Source organism: Lepus europaeus, chromosome 8 (genome assembly GCF_033115175.1).
Source record: "Lepus europaeus isolate LE1 chromosome 8, mLepTim1.pri, whole genome shotgun sequence".
Lineage (NCBI taxonomy): Eukaryota > Metazoa > Chordata > Mammalia > Lagomorpha > Leporidae > Lepus > Lepus europaeus.
Genome location: NC_084834.1, coordinates 98,910,921 through 98,926,090, shown reverse-complemented (window position 1 = coordinate 98,926,090; position 15,170 = coordinate 98,910,921). Strand labels below are relative to the sequence as shown.

The 15,170-nt window shown below is 39.7% G+C and overlaps 1 protein-coding gene across 2 annotated transcripts in view; it reads left to right on the top strand.

Moving 5' to 3' along the window:
• BMP2K (BMP2 inducible kinase) overlaps positions 1 to 15,170 on the top strand; it is a 157,009-nt gene that overhangs the window by 138,146 nt on the left and 3,693 nt on the right. The gene's annotated exons all lie outside the window — the stretch shown is intronic.

Genomic DNA, 15,170 nt, shown 5'->3' with positions numbered 1-15,170 from the left:
GGGAAGACAGTGAAAATGGGAAAAGAGATGAATAAAGAAGGATCATAGAGACAGGAAAAATAGAGAAGAGTTTTAGTAAAGAAAAAAAAATATTAAAGGGTTGAATATGTTATGTGAAATGCACATGGGCATATGTTGTGTCCTGCCCCTGGAAATGAGAAGGAATCCTGATATTGAAGACTGAAGAAGTTCCATGTACAAATGAAGAATGTGAGACTGGCGCTGTAGTGTAGCAGGCTAAGCCTCTGCTTGTAACCCTGGCATCCCATATTGGTGCTGGTTCAAGTCCTGGCTGCTCCTCTTCCAATCTAGTGCCCTACTATGGCCTGGAAAAGCAGTGGAAGATGGCCCAAGTGCATGAGCCCCTGCACCCATGTGGGAGACCGGGAAGAAGCTCCTAGCCTCCTAGCTTTGGGTTGGCCCAGCTCTGGCCGTTGCGGCCATTTGGGGTGTGAACCAGTGGATGGAAGACCTGTCTCTGCCTCTCCCTATTATTGTCTGGAACTGTACCTAATAAATAAATATAATCTTAATAAAAAAAAAGAAGGGCAATTTACATATGAGATTATAGTCTGGAGTGGATGGCTAATTTGGACAAAGCTGCAATAGGAATTTTCTATGCAGGGCAGCAGAAGGAGAAAGTTTTTTTTAATAAACTTTTTTAAAAAAAGGATTATTTATTTATTTGAAAGGCAGAGTTAGAGGCAGAGAGAGATCTTCCATCCGCTGGTTCACTCCCCAGATGGCTACAATGGCCATTGCTGGGCCTATCTGAAACCAGGAGCCTTGAGCTTCTTTGGGGTTTCTCATTCGGGTGCAGGGACTCTTGAGCCATCTTCCACTACTTTTCCAGGCACATTAGCAGGGAGCTGCATTGGACATGGAGTAGCCTGGACCAAACCAGTGCCCATATGGGATGCCGGCTCTGCAGGTAGCAGTTTTACCCGCTACACCAGAGCGCTGGCCCTGGAGAAAGATTTTATGCATTTATCAATTCAATAGCGACACAGAGTTGGACCTTGTTCTGTAACATCACTTTATAAATGCTTTAGGAGCTGGCCCCTCAGGTGTCCTGCTAGTCTTCCTGACTTACTGGGAAGACATGGGATAGCAATTAAGCTTTATGACCAGGTAGCAAAGTCAGCTAGACCAAACAGATAGTCAGTGTCCTGTCATAGAGGGAGAAGTGAAAATGGGTGGGTGAGACTCGACATGGAGTTACTATGGTTTGTTGTCCACAAGGGTAATGCGATTGGAAGTAGTTGGTTAGATTTAACATTTAGGAGCTATTTGATCTTAGAATGATGTAGTTAGGGCCGGCACCGTGGCTTAACAGGCTAATCCTCTGCCTTGCGGTGCCGGCACACCGGGTTCTAGTCCCGGTTGGGGCGCTGGATTCTATCCCGGTTGCCCCTCTTCCAGGCCAGCTCTCTGCTATGTCCCGGGAAGGCAGTGGAGGATGGCCCAAGTGCTTGGGCCCTGCACCCGCATGGGAGACCAGGAGAAGCACCTGGCTCCTGGCTTCAGATCAGCGAGATGCCCGGCCGCAGCGGCCATTGGAGGGTGAACCAACGGCAAAAAGGAAGACCTGTCTCTCTGTCTCTTTCTCTCACTATGCACTCTGCCTGTCAAAAAAAAAAAAAAAGAATGATGTAGTTAGAATCCTGATTGCTGTGGACTTAGAAGTGAGTGGGAGATGAAGAAATTGAGATATCAGTGATGGGTTATTAGCGTGAGTCTAACTGTACTAAGTACAGAAAAAAATGTGGTGAGTAAGGGTTAAAGAGAGGAATTTGTTTAGTTTTGAGAGACATAAGAGAACAGTTGCTAGAAGAGATGAGCTAGCATCCCAGCTGGAAGGAGCGGTGTGCAACCAAATGCAACAGTTTGTCCTTGAGACAAAGCATGGATATGAATGTTTGTGATGGAAAATGATGGAGAATTGATGCTTTGTAGCCTCACCATTTCTCTTTGAAATGTGGGACAAGGCTGTCTGCTGAGATCAGTGAAAATGTTGGTAGGGCCAGTGGGAAATGAGAGTGCTGATTCTGGGGATCTGTAAGGTTCTGAGAAACCAATCCAGCTTGGTTGTGATTGGCTTACAGTGGCGTCAGTCCTCTTGACTGTCATTGCTGTGGTTTGTTGGGATTAGCTTAGGGAGGAAGGTGGCAAGTACCCTTGTGTGTGATCAGCAAGACAGATTTAGAAGGAAAGGAGGGGTGCTGGTAAGACAAGGTGAATTTGTGTGTGCAGGATGAGGTCTCACTGGGGAATGCAGTACAGCCACTGGGGATGATAAAAGTCATGGGACCCATAGGAAATGTGATGCTGACATAGAAGAAGATCTCCACAGGTGAGAGGTTCTGATTATAGGCACATTTGTAAGTGGCTGTGCAAACCTGGAAGTGTTTGGCATCAAGGAGGATCCACTGATTTAGTATCTGGGCAGGGCTATCATATTTGACATTGAGGTTCTCACATGAAGGTTTATGGCCAAATGGTAGCAAAGACAAAAAGTGCAATCCTATGGCTGTCTGAGCTAGCAAAGGGAAAGAGTTCTTATATGGAAGTTGGAAAATTATACAGAAATAGCCCAAGAGAGAGAACATCAGATTTTAAATACTCTCCACTTGAAAGACCAACAAAGGAAGCAAAAGCAGAAGAGTGTCAGGTTTTCTCATTGATTTAAATGACTTTATCTGCTAAGTAGCATTTAAATTTTTTTTTTAAATTTATTAGATGGTGAGAGGGAGCTAAAGAGGCATAAAGAGCAAGCGAGTAAGAGTAAGCACACTAGTGCCCTCCAGCTGTTGTTCACTATCCAAATGCCTGCAATGGCCAGGGCTGGAGCTAAGAATCAGGAACGCAATCTAAGTCTTCCATGAGCGTGGCAGAAATCCAATCACATGAGCCATCACCACTGACTCCCAGGGTCTGCATTGGCAGGAAGCTGAGGTCAGGAGCCAGAGCCAGGAATTGAACCCAGGCCTGGTTTGGAACATCTTAACTGCTAGGGACAAAACCTTACCCTGTTACATTGAAGTAGAAAACTTTATTTGATGTTACATTTGTAGTTTTCAGCTTCCAAGGAGATAAGAACCTCTGTAATTGAAGTGTGTACATAAGGAGCCATTGACACTGATGTGGATGGATGGTAGGAAAGGTGGTGACTAGGAACAGATGATGTTTCAACTAAGTTTTGGAAGATAAAGAGGAGTTTTCAGAAGGGAAATAGGTAAAAAGCTGTTCTACCAAATGGGGTAGGCTGTGTTTTCAAGGAGGTTATCCGAGTACCTGTTCCCTTTGTCCCACGTCCTGGGCCCCATATACTCTTGAGCCCAGACTATCTTCTTGCTGTATGCATTTTCTTCCATGTGGGTAATAGGTGCATGTACTCCCAAACTAGTATATAGTCAACTGGCCTAACTTATTTAGCCACACAGAATCATCTTGCAGATTTGTTGCCTTAGTTTATGATATCGATTTCAGACCTTAGAAAGAGTAGCTAAAGATAATGTGTTGGTAGACATGTCTTAAAGGGATTCAAAGCTACTTTTCTTCTTAAACATTTCTTTATGGAAAAGATTAGTTATTATAATTATTCATTTTTGAAGAAATCCAATGATCAAACTTGTTGGTTGCTATCTACAATTGTAATGTCTTATTCTGTAAATTTACATTTTCATTATTTATTTACTTTTTATGTCAGGTTACAAAACTGATGTTAGTATAGTTTATCAGGAAAAAAAATTAAAAAACAAAACATTGACTTTGGAATTACCAAACCCTAGATTCACTTCTTAATTTTGTCACTAATTAACCTTCTCATACTGGGTGTTACATGACTTCTTGTAGAGTTTCCTTAATTTAAACTGGGGACAATTGAAGCAACTTAGTAGGGTTATTGAGGGGGATTAAGTAAATAAGAGAATGTTACACACATGGACAAACACAGTCTCAGTATTTTTGTTGCTGTTGTGGCAACTGTTATTGTTATTGTGATTAACAGTATTTTTACCATTTACTACTAATCTTGAAATCGTACCGTTAAAATAAGTTTTGTAGTTGCTACCCAGCCAAAAGTGGCACAAAGTTACAATAATAATAAGCTATCATCCCTGTAACTACTGAATGAAACCTGTAGAATATAAGCCTGTTTATGGGGATATTGTTTAGTAGCACCATTCCTATCTTCACTAAAGTGTTAGCTACCAGTGTCCTGTGTAGCATAGTCATAAAAATCATACTGAAAGCATGGCATTCATTCTCTGGCTTGAAACTCATACCCTAGTGCCTTGCTTTGCAGTTGGTATGTATGCCAACATATGGTATACTCAGTTTTAAGGAGCGCTTCTGAAACACCTGTATGTTTTGTGGAATTCTAAAACTGTATTTGAAGAGCTTTATTGCCATGTAGGCCATATTAGGTCACTGGAGTTTCAGAATTCTTACATTTTATTTTCATTTTTAATTAGATTCATGTCCAAATGCTGACCCTTATCATAAGCCACCATTAGGTCTATTGTTTAGAGTGGAATATATGATTCTTGAACATTGTTGAATGTTCAAAAATTTTTTATTTCTGGATGTTCACAATAGTTGTTCCCGTAATATTGAATTCTGTGTACCTACAGTGGGAAATGAGCCTCCACATCAGTGATTTGCTCAAGTCCCTCTGGTTTCTAAGAAGGAACTCTATAAATAGTGAACAAATGAAAGCTTTGAGTAACTGTTTTAAACAAAAATCTGTAGTAATTTGAGTAACAAAATGAAATGACAGTTTTATGGCATTTTTAATCTGGCTAGGAAATGCTGTTCACAACTGGTATGATTCTCTTGTACCCAAAGGCTGTTACTTGGCCTGTCTTCCGAGAAGTACTACAGATTTGGATAAAACCTCCTGATCCTCTAATCCTTGCGCCTAAGATGGTAAATTGCTGGGAAATGATGGCAGGCAGTATGCTGCCAATTCAGAATGAGTGTACCATCTTACAGCCCCTGCCCTATCCCTAAATGATGAGACAACAGAAGGCATGCAATTATAGGAGCAGCTTCAAGACATTTATCCTCTATAATCTGATAGCAAAGAAAAGAACATCAAAATGAAATTTCCTTGACGCTGGAATCTTCTTATATGATGAAAATGTACCACCTGTTTTGTAACAGAAAGTACAATGGGAACTCTGATTAGAGAATGGTAATATGAATAATATGGTGCAATACATGCTCCTCTCTCCATAGTTGGTACTTCCTAAATATTCTAAATTTTTTGGTAGAGTTTATAAAGTTTGATTTATTTGACTACTACATATTTTATAGTATTAGCTTGAAATCATGTGGCATTAGCTAGGATATTCTTTTTTATGACATATTTACAAGAATATTGTATAATAGCTGTATGAATGTCTAGTCTAAGAAATGCCATTTCAGGTCTAGTTACATATATGGTTTTTGAGTTGGAATCTTCTGTTAGACCCTGAAAAAGGTGGTATCTTTGAAATCTAAACATTTAGAAATACCTTTCATGTAAACTTGTAATTCTAGAGTGGACAAATGCATGTTCTTATATCTGTCTGGTGAATCTTCGTTCTTAGATTTATTTGGTGAGGTAATCTTGTTTTTCAGAACTGCCAAATTTCTTTACACTCATTTTCCAGGTCACTAGAATCAGGATTAGCAGATGAATTTCTGAATGCAATGAATAAGTGAGTGCGTTGTTTCATAGCTGTTAATGTGAGTGATAAGCTTCCTTGAAGTCAGGTATTTGTCTTTATGTCACACGGTACCTTGCTGAATAAATTCTTTATCAAAGTATACTTTGGGACTCTAATCTCTCATACACATCCCCCCAGTTTAATGCACTTGCAGTAACTAAGATGATGACTAGTCATCCCTATCAGGTAAGTTCTATTGTTGGTCCTTTTTATAGATGAGGAAAATGAGGGTCATTTGGATATTTATCTTCCAGGGTTTTTTAAATTTTATAAATTTTTTGTTCTTTGATAAAGCTTTATAGTGTATCTTAACCCTACAGGCTATAAAATACTCTTTTTTAAAATGAATATTCCATTTTTCCTCTAATTTTTAGAGTGTGTAAGGTACGTCTACTTTTTTTTTAAGGTTTATTTATTTATTTATTCAACAGGCAGAGAGAGGGAAGGAGAGGGACCGGTCTTCCATCCACTGGTTCACTCCCCAGAGAGAGAGAGAGGGAGAGAGGGAGAGGGAGGTCGGTCTTCTATCCGCTGGTTTACTCCCCAGATGGCCACAATGGCCGTAGCTGAACAGCTACAAAGCCAGAAGCCAAAAGCTTCTAGGTCTCCTATGACGGTGCAGGGGCCCAAGCACTTGGACCATCTTCCACTGCTTTCCCAGGCCATAGCAGAGAGCTGGATTGGAAGAGAAGCAGCTGGGACTGGAACCGGCGCCCACATGGGATGCCAGCAGCACTACACCACAGCACTGGCCCCTAAAATATTCTTATCCCAAGGAACTCATACGTGTCAACAAAACACTTTAATAAAAAAAAGAAATAACACAGATCTCATCCTGTTTTTATTTTTGACTTTTCAGGCATGGCTTTGTAAAGAGGATACAAAAGATAAGCAAGATACTGATTATATTCTATGAGTAGCTTAATTGTCGAATTTACAAGTGAGACTTTTAAACAAGTATTGTCAGAGAAGTCACCATGGCCTTAAACTCAAATTCCTTATATGTTAAGAGAAATTAGGCTAAGTATTTAGAAATAAATCCCTTTTTGACTTATGCCTTTAAAATATAGTTGAAACTATGAAACAGAATTAAGGTCACCAAAACATAAAAGTAGAAAGAAAGAAGGGAAAGCCGTGACCTGAGTTTTGGGTAGTCACAATGATGCTTTGTGGTAGGAAGTTGCCACAGTGATCTGACATGGGAAAAAAAAAGCTAACTTCTTGAAGTTGGAGTTGGTAAAACTGAAGAAGGAAAAAAGCTCCAGGCAAGATCATAGCAAACCTTAGAGCATTTCTGTCCTAATGCTGTTGTGGAAGCATAATAATGGGTTAAGGGATGATGTATGAAAAGGCCTTGGGACTGCATGTGTGCCCTTGACCAGATTAGTTCCTGTTGTTTAATGCTCATCTCTACCAGGTGATTCAGTTTCTGTTACAGTATGTGTGTGGTATGTACTCCATAAATAGTCCTGGAATGGTGGTAGGAGTAACAGGTACAACCCTTTATTTAGAATCTGTAACATACTAGTAGTTTACATGTATTTCCATTTCAGCCTCTGCTGCAACTCTGTGAGGTGGTTATTGTTGTTACTTGTGCTTTAAGAAAGTGAAACACTAAATAATGCATGATTCCAAATAACCACACAGTCATCAAAGGACATTTGCCTTTAGTGTCCCCTGCAGGTGAAGGAATATATATATTATGGACAGTTACTAAATGCTTGGTGTTATATTTAACTTACTTAGTAAATGCTTGTTAGTTGACGGATAGCTTTGAGTGACCCCGGATAGCTTTGAGCGACTATCTTGCAATTCTTTGTGTGGGGTGTGTAAAGTATAGCAGTGAGAATCAATCAGAATTTATGTGTGTGAGTAAGTAGCAGTTCTGTTAACACTTCACTGATACCTCCATTGCTATAACATTTTTTGCAGTACTTGAACTTGGAATTTCCTTGAGAGACAGTTTACATGCTACACAAAGTAATGTGGGCCCTCATTACCCATCATTGTTCTTCAGTAGTTTATACAAATCTGTGTTGTCTGTCTTAACCACTCACCTATTCTTAGGATTGGACTCTGAGTAATTTTGGCTGTTTGTAGCAGTCGCTCCCCTCCTTGGAGATGAGGATTTGTGTATTTCCGATAGTGGAATCTATCAGAAGCAAAGAATTGAAGGAGCACAAGATGTTAAGACCTTCATTCTTTGCAAGTTCTATTACATATGTGTATACTTTCAGGTAAAGATTTCAGTTCTACTTTAAATGGTTCAGACCAATACTAATTACATTATCTCTGAAGTTTTTCTGTTTGTAAAAGTCTGTGGTTTTATAAGTCTAGGTTCTGAAAATAAGGTAATAGTAGTAATTCAGTCCACAATATCGAATCTGTGAAAATATTTTTTATTTAAAAGTGGAAAAACATTCTTATTAGTCTGTACTTGAGCTACCTTAAAATAATTTGATTCCATATGTTATGTATAAATATGTCAAGGATGTTAAGTTACTTGTTAATTTTCTCACTAAATATGTTATTTGAGGAACAGCATTTGAAATAACTTTCAGTTGATTAACTCTTGTTAATATTTGCGTATAGATACTAGTGATCACATATTTTTGCATGACACTTGTTTATTAAATCAATAAATTTGCTTCAATATCACTGATTAAAATGCAACTTGCTAAATTACTGAGAAAGTTGAAATTTTTAGTTTGTAGTCCAGGCACAAAGGAGAAATAAAGAATATCCTGATTAGTAGCCACAAAGACCTCAATCTACTTTAGTTAGCTTAAGGAGAGAGGAATGCCTACATAGAGCCTCAAATAAAAAAAAATAATCAATATATGGAATTTTACCATGTTTTGTAAAATAAATTAACAATAAAAGATGTAACCGAGTTACCATCCCAGGCACATTCTAGACATTTGTTTGTGCTGTAAATGTACATTCTTAGTGCTGTTCTCTTCTGCAGTTTACTTGAAAAACAGCCACTTTCATGTTAATAATATAAACCTTAGTCAGTATGGGGATTATTAGGATTTAGGATATATTGAAAAGCAACATATTTAGAATATACTTTTGGGAAATTAACTGCAGCAGTAAAATAATCCTGATTAAACTTCATAGTAAATCAAATGCGTATTATTTAATCTGACAACTGGGAAGAAGCAATCTGGCTCCAGAAGCAAGAAGTAGGAACATCCAACATTTTTTAAATAATAGGAATATGTTGAGGCCAAGTAATGAATAATGAAAATTCATGACACTCTTAGCTAGAGGTCACATTTTAAAGTACTATACATTGTACACTGTATAACCAATTTTATGATTTGAAATACTTATTTTGATAGTTATGTCCTGGCTGTGGGACAGGATTTAAAAGCCTTAGGGTATATTAAAGTGTTTTTTTTAATTTTTCTTTCTCAGTTCTTCTATGGTTTCAGTAAAGAGGGATGATTAAATAAACTGCTGTTACTGTAGGGAAGTGAACTCTCTCTAGGCCTGTTGCAGTCTGGAATTTAAATTTTCCTTAGCAGGAGATGCTGGAGAGAGAGGGCCACATGTATGAAAACTGTTCTTGATGGGGGTCAGCATGGAAGTTGCTCTCACCCTCATTGCTGCTTGACTACAATGATTTATCCAGGGGAAATAGAGAAACATCCAAATGTTAGTGTGGTTTGCAAGAATATAGAGAGAAAAATAATTTGGATATTTTTATTTATCTTTGAAAGGAAAGAGAATTATCTGTCAACTGGTTCACTTCCAAATATGAGAGTAGGGAAGAGGGAGAGAAAGAGACATACTCACACACAGATATCTCTGCTAGCCACTGGTTCACTTCCTAGATACTCGCAACAGACAGCTGGGACTGGGCCATGATGGAGCCAGGAACCTATAACCCAATCTGTGTCCCATGTTGATTGCACAGACTGAATACTTGGGCCAGCACCATAGCCTCCCAGGGTGTGCATTAGCAGAAAGCTAGGATCAGAAACCGAGCTGGGATTTGAACTCAGGCACCTCAATACGCATGCAGGCTTCTCAAGCAGCATCCTTTTTTTTTTTTAATTATTTTAAAGAGTTACAGAGAGAGATATCTTCCATCCATTAGTTCACTCTGGATATGGTTTCAACTGCCAGTGCTGTGCTAGGCCGAAGCCAGGAGCCAGGAGCCTCATCCAGGTCTCCCATGTAGGTAATAGGAGCCCAAACACTAAGGCCGTCTTCCCCTGCTTTTCCCAGGCCATTAGCAGGAACCTGGATTAGAAGTGGAGCAGCCAGGACATGAACTGGCACACACATGGGATGCCTGCATTGCAAATGGTGGCTTTCCCTGCTATGCCAGAATGCTGCACCTGCTGCTTGACCACTGTGCCAGATGCCTGCATCTATATACATTTGAAAACTAATTTTTTGAGAGGCAGAGAGAGAGAGAGACAGAAAGTGAACCACTGGTTTACTTCCCAATTGCTGGCAGTAGCCAGGGCTGAGATACAGTGAAGCCAAGAGCTGGGAAAAGTCTAGGGTCTCCCCGAGGAGGACAGTAGCCCAGTTACTTGAGTCGTAATTGCTGCCTCCCAGGGTCTGCATTGGCAGGAAATTGGAATCAAGAGCTGGAACTTGTTGGATATTTTTGATGGCTATTTAATTTTATGAAGGGGAGACAGCCAGTCATTCTACACCAAAAGTTTCCCCAGTTGCCTGTAATTTTCGGAGATGTAATCTGAAACCACAAAGGTGGTATAGATCATTGTCTTTCTTGCTCTTTTTGAAGGCAGTCCCTTTTCAATTCTTAAACAGTTCTCAAATATAGCTCTTTAAAAATCAGAAGTTACAGAGCAGCATTTTCCCATGGTGCTTTATGCGTAACTGTTCACAGAGCTTAGCAGGTATTGCCTGTAAAAGTGTAGTGAAGGCTTCATAATTTTTTTTTTTAATTTGGGAGAGTTTATTATTCTGATTTACTGAAACAAAATATTCCATCAAATTACCCAGGAAAATCCAGGCAGCAGAAGTATATAACATGTTCATTTCTTCAAGAGGTCTCAAATAAGTTTTCAAAGGCCAAACAATGATATATGTACTATGCCATTTAAGTCACTTCTACATTCTGTACTTAAGAACTCAAGTATAGAAATAAACTTTGTGATGCTGAGGTAACTTTATAATCTTCTCCAACATGACTGCATAGGTGTTTATGGTTACGTGTGAACACCACTGTGTGTTCTCAAGTCACTTGATTGATCAATCAATCCATTTGAATTTTAGACCCAAAGCAGCATTAAATATGCACCTGAAGGAAGTATCTTCGGTGTGTCCACGTGTTCTTATATTACACATATGGGTGGGTCATGAGTTTAAGTTCAGAAAAGGTGACTGAAACACATTAATAATTGAATGTTAGAAATCTGTTGTTGGCAATACGGAAACATACACTGTCTTCATATTCAAACTCTTCATGCGGATGTCTTCAGTAATTTCATCTGTTTGAGTCTCGTTAATATCTTAAGTTTCATAAAATGGATTCTTTTGTGTAAGACTCATCAGCACATTTAATGAGCTTTTCCAGCTGAGTTGGAGTAGAGGAGGAAAACAGAGTGCGTCATTTGCTCAACTCAGTCACCTGAAACCACTCGTGTAGTTCTTGTCATGGCCATAGTGTTCTGCAGAGTACACTTCAGGAAGCAGAATATAACCGGACATGACCATGCACAGGTGTGTGGGTTGCACGTTGTGGCTCTGTGTGGGTGGGATAACACAGCATATAGTTCTGGCTGGTTGTAAGGAACCAGCAGAAGATTATATTTGCATTTCAGTGTAACCTATGGCATTTTCCACCTTCTTTCCCACTCATCAGTATTGCTGACGGATCCAGGGGCCACTTTCTGTCGTCAGCTCTGTTGTGTTGGCCCCCCTGGAGACACTCTTTCTCCCAACTTCCGTGACATTGTACTTCCTTGGCTTTGCTGCTCTTCTCTGGCTGGTACTTAATACGTTGAAGGTTCTTCCTCTGCTGACATTTGAATGCTTTATAACTTAGGGTTCAGTTTTTCACCACTTTCTTTCTAGGTAATGCCCTTTAGTCACTTGACTGTGTCCTTACTCTGCATGATGATAACTTGCAAATCTATTTTCTTCAGTCCAAAACTTAGCACTTTGCTCATGTCACGGATACCTGCTCTGCACATAAGTGTTACCTTGTTTACAATTGTTTTTTACTTACCCTTCCTTCCATCAAGAGTTTTCCTCTCCAGTGTCTTTCAAAACTTTTCAACTTCTATAGCCTAAGTACTTGGGACCCTGCCACCCATAGGGGCTCTATCTCTCTCTCACTCTGCCTTTCTAATAAATAAATAAATAAATCCTTAAAAAAACAAAAAAGCAAATTTTTCCACTTCTGTCCACCCAGCTACTGCGAGCTCTAACCTGAATTACCATTTCCTCTTCCGTGATTCCTCACTTTTGCCATTCCTCCTTTAGTTTTTTCTACATGTCAGTGATCTTTTTGAATATCTGTTTATGGCACCCATCTTAAAGCCTTCCAGTGGCTTTCCACTACCCACCGGATTTTGCGTAAAATCCAACTCCTTCGAGGTCTGGCCTGCTGCAGTCTCTCCTCCTGCATCTTGTCCGCGTCCTGTTTGCTCCCTGAGTTGTAGTCTCACTAGCCTGTGTTGAGGCAGAGTGAGCGAGGGGCTGAAATACCCTGTGTGTGACTGGTTCCTTCTCCTGTTTGGGCTTAACCGTCCTCTCCTTAGAGAGGCCTTCGCTGACTGCCCTGAGTGGGTTTTTACACCTGTTCCCTCTGCTCTGTTATTTCTGAATTTACTTGTAGCCTCTGATTGTGAACCCCATGTCTGTGGTGTTCACCAGGGCATAATCAGAAGAGAGCATGTAGTAAAGTGCCCTTTGAAATAAATGTGTTGTTGAATGAATTAAGTAAATGTGAGTGACTAAATTCTGAGCTAAAATATCTCCAGATATAAAGAATTTCTCTTGATTATATTCCTTTATTATATTTGATTTATATTTATTCTAACATCCCTTAATATAATTTGAATATAGTTGGTGATTTCCAAGTAGTCGCTTACTGTTTCAACAAATACTGATACCTTACAATGCTAGAGTACAGAGATGAATGATAAACAAGATAATGATAAATAGTAATGCTAGACAAGTAGACACATAATTGCAATAGAGTAGAGTAGGTATTACAGTTCGGGCTTGTACTAGTTTCATTAGGAGCATCACGTTTAGAGTAGCGCCCCCCCCCCCCCCCCAGGGGCTCTGAAAGGCTAGGCCATGTGTTAATTTCATCAGGCTATCCAGTGGGAGTTGTAGAAGGGCACTTATACTGAGGTACAGTATTGCAAAGGGAGACAGATCTTAATAGAGCAAAAATTGAAATTAAAGAGCAAGACAGCTCAGAACAAACTATCCAATCTATTTGGTTCTTGAGTTTAGGTAGGGAGCATGTGGGTGTGGCTATGAATAGAGACTACCCGAGAGGGAGGCATCGGGGCCAAGGCTGCTGATGTGGTGGGATGGAGCCCAGTGAGCAAAGAGCACCCCGCGCCTTGTGAAGGGTTGGGCTCTTAGAGAGACCCTGGAAAACAGTAGTTGGCGTGATTAATGACATCGTTCTGGTGACCATTTAAAGAATCCATCTGAAGGATAATACTTGAGGCAGAGGCAAGCTTAGAGTTGATCTGTGAGATAATGAAAGAATCAGACAGACAACAAGGAATGAACTGGCAAGCAGAGGGAGGAGGGGAAGAGGTTCATTAGGTTTTAAAGCAGTGATTGTTGGGAGGAGGGAAGATGACTTCCAGATTTTTGGTGACTTGAGGCTCTGAGTAGATGGAGGTGCTGCTCAGTAGTTTGCAGGGAACTGTGGAGGTGCACATTTTAATGGTGTCTTTTGAAATGACTGAATTTGAGGTAACAGTAGGATACCTCTTCTCAATAGACAGGTAAAATGTATTCATTGTAAGTATTAGAGATTTTTGTCTGGAACTTAGGAATAATGGGTTAGAGATTAGAGCCAGCCAAAACTGTTGGTGTACCTTGCAGTCACCACCCAGGTGGTTAAGACCCCACAGAGTGCATGCAGAGGGAGAAACACAGGCAAAGACAGAATCTGCGGGACCTGTGCATTTAAGGGAATGTTAGTAAAAGGAAAGTCCCAGCAGTCAGAGATGTGGGATGACAGTGGTTCTGACTTTTCAAAGAGGAGAAAATACTCCAAGGTGTCATGTCAGAGACTGCCATATTAATGATGGGAAAGGAATTGTACCTCCTACCTAATTATTTTTTCATGATTACAGACTTCAGACTATTTAATTGTTTTGAAAATGTCTGATTTTATTTGAAGTGAAAGGGGGCGGGAATGAGAATGTGTGGTTGGATCCATACAAATTGATCTTCACCTTTAAAAAATCAAATCAATACCTGACTATACTGAGAGGGCAGTATATTTTCATGTAAGTGTATACACTATATTTCTTTCTTACAGACAATACAGTTAAATTGCAAAGCACTGTGTTTTCTGGTGTATTTTTTTTTTTTTTTTTTTTTTTTTTTTTTTTACAAAGGAATGAGGCCCAAGTACGCTAGACAGGGTCTAGAACAAAGGACGGAGTCATTATTAGAGGAGCTAAGAAAGGTGCTGCCTAAGCTACAATTAAGTTTTCTGATTGAGAGGCAAATAGAACCTGACAGAAGGGGCTTGATAATAATCTGGTGGGCTTTAGGCCTTGTAAGTTAAGAGGTCCAGACCTATCTATCTCTTCACATGGGGTACATCCTAAGGGAGGTGTGAACCTCCTAGGGGAAGGCACTCTGTTGACTTTCATTACTTGGCTGTCTGGTGTATTCTTATTGCCTGGCACACTGTTAGCATACTGATGGCTTAGAATTGTTTCTAAAGGCAGAGTAATTTCAACAGAATGCCTAATAGTACCAGGGAACTTCAGAAAATATGTGGGAAAGTTGAATCAAAAGATAAGCTTACTTTAATGCAAACATTTTTCATAACATGCCTTTTCCATTCATTTTTTGAAGACCACTTGTATAAATGACAGCTAGACAAAGATGTGTCCCTCGAGAGGAGGCTGATGTCCTTTCAGGCTCAGTTTAGTGTCTTTAGCTTTAGTGAAGGGAGATGCAGTTAAAGATGCTATCAGAACACGAATTTAAAAAATTTCGAGAAACGTTTAACAAAGCAGAAAATCCATTCATGCTTGTTTATGGGAAAACTTTAAGGTTTGATGAAGGCGAAATCTGAGCAGTCAGAATGAGCTGAATACTTTTTATTTTCATGGTGGGGAGAAGTAATTTGCTTGTCTGCTCCTTTCAGGGTCATATTTTGAGTGCTATTAAATAAAAAATTAGCCGTCACTGAAGGTCTGTGATACGTAAGGCAGTGTGGAGGTAGAGATGAGTAAGTCTGGCTTCATT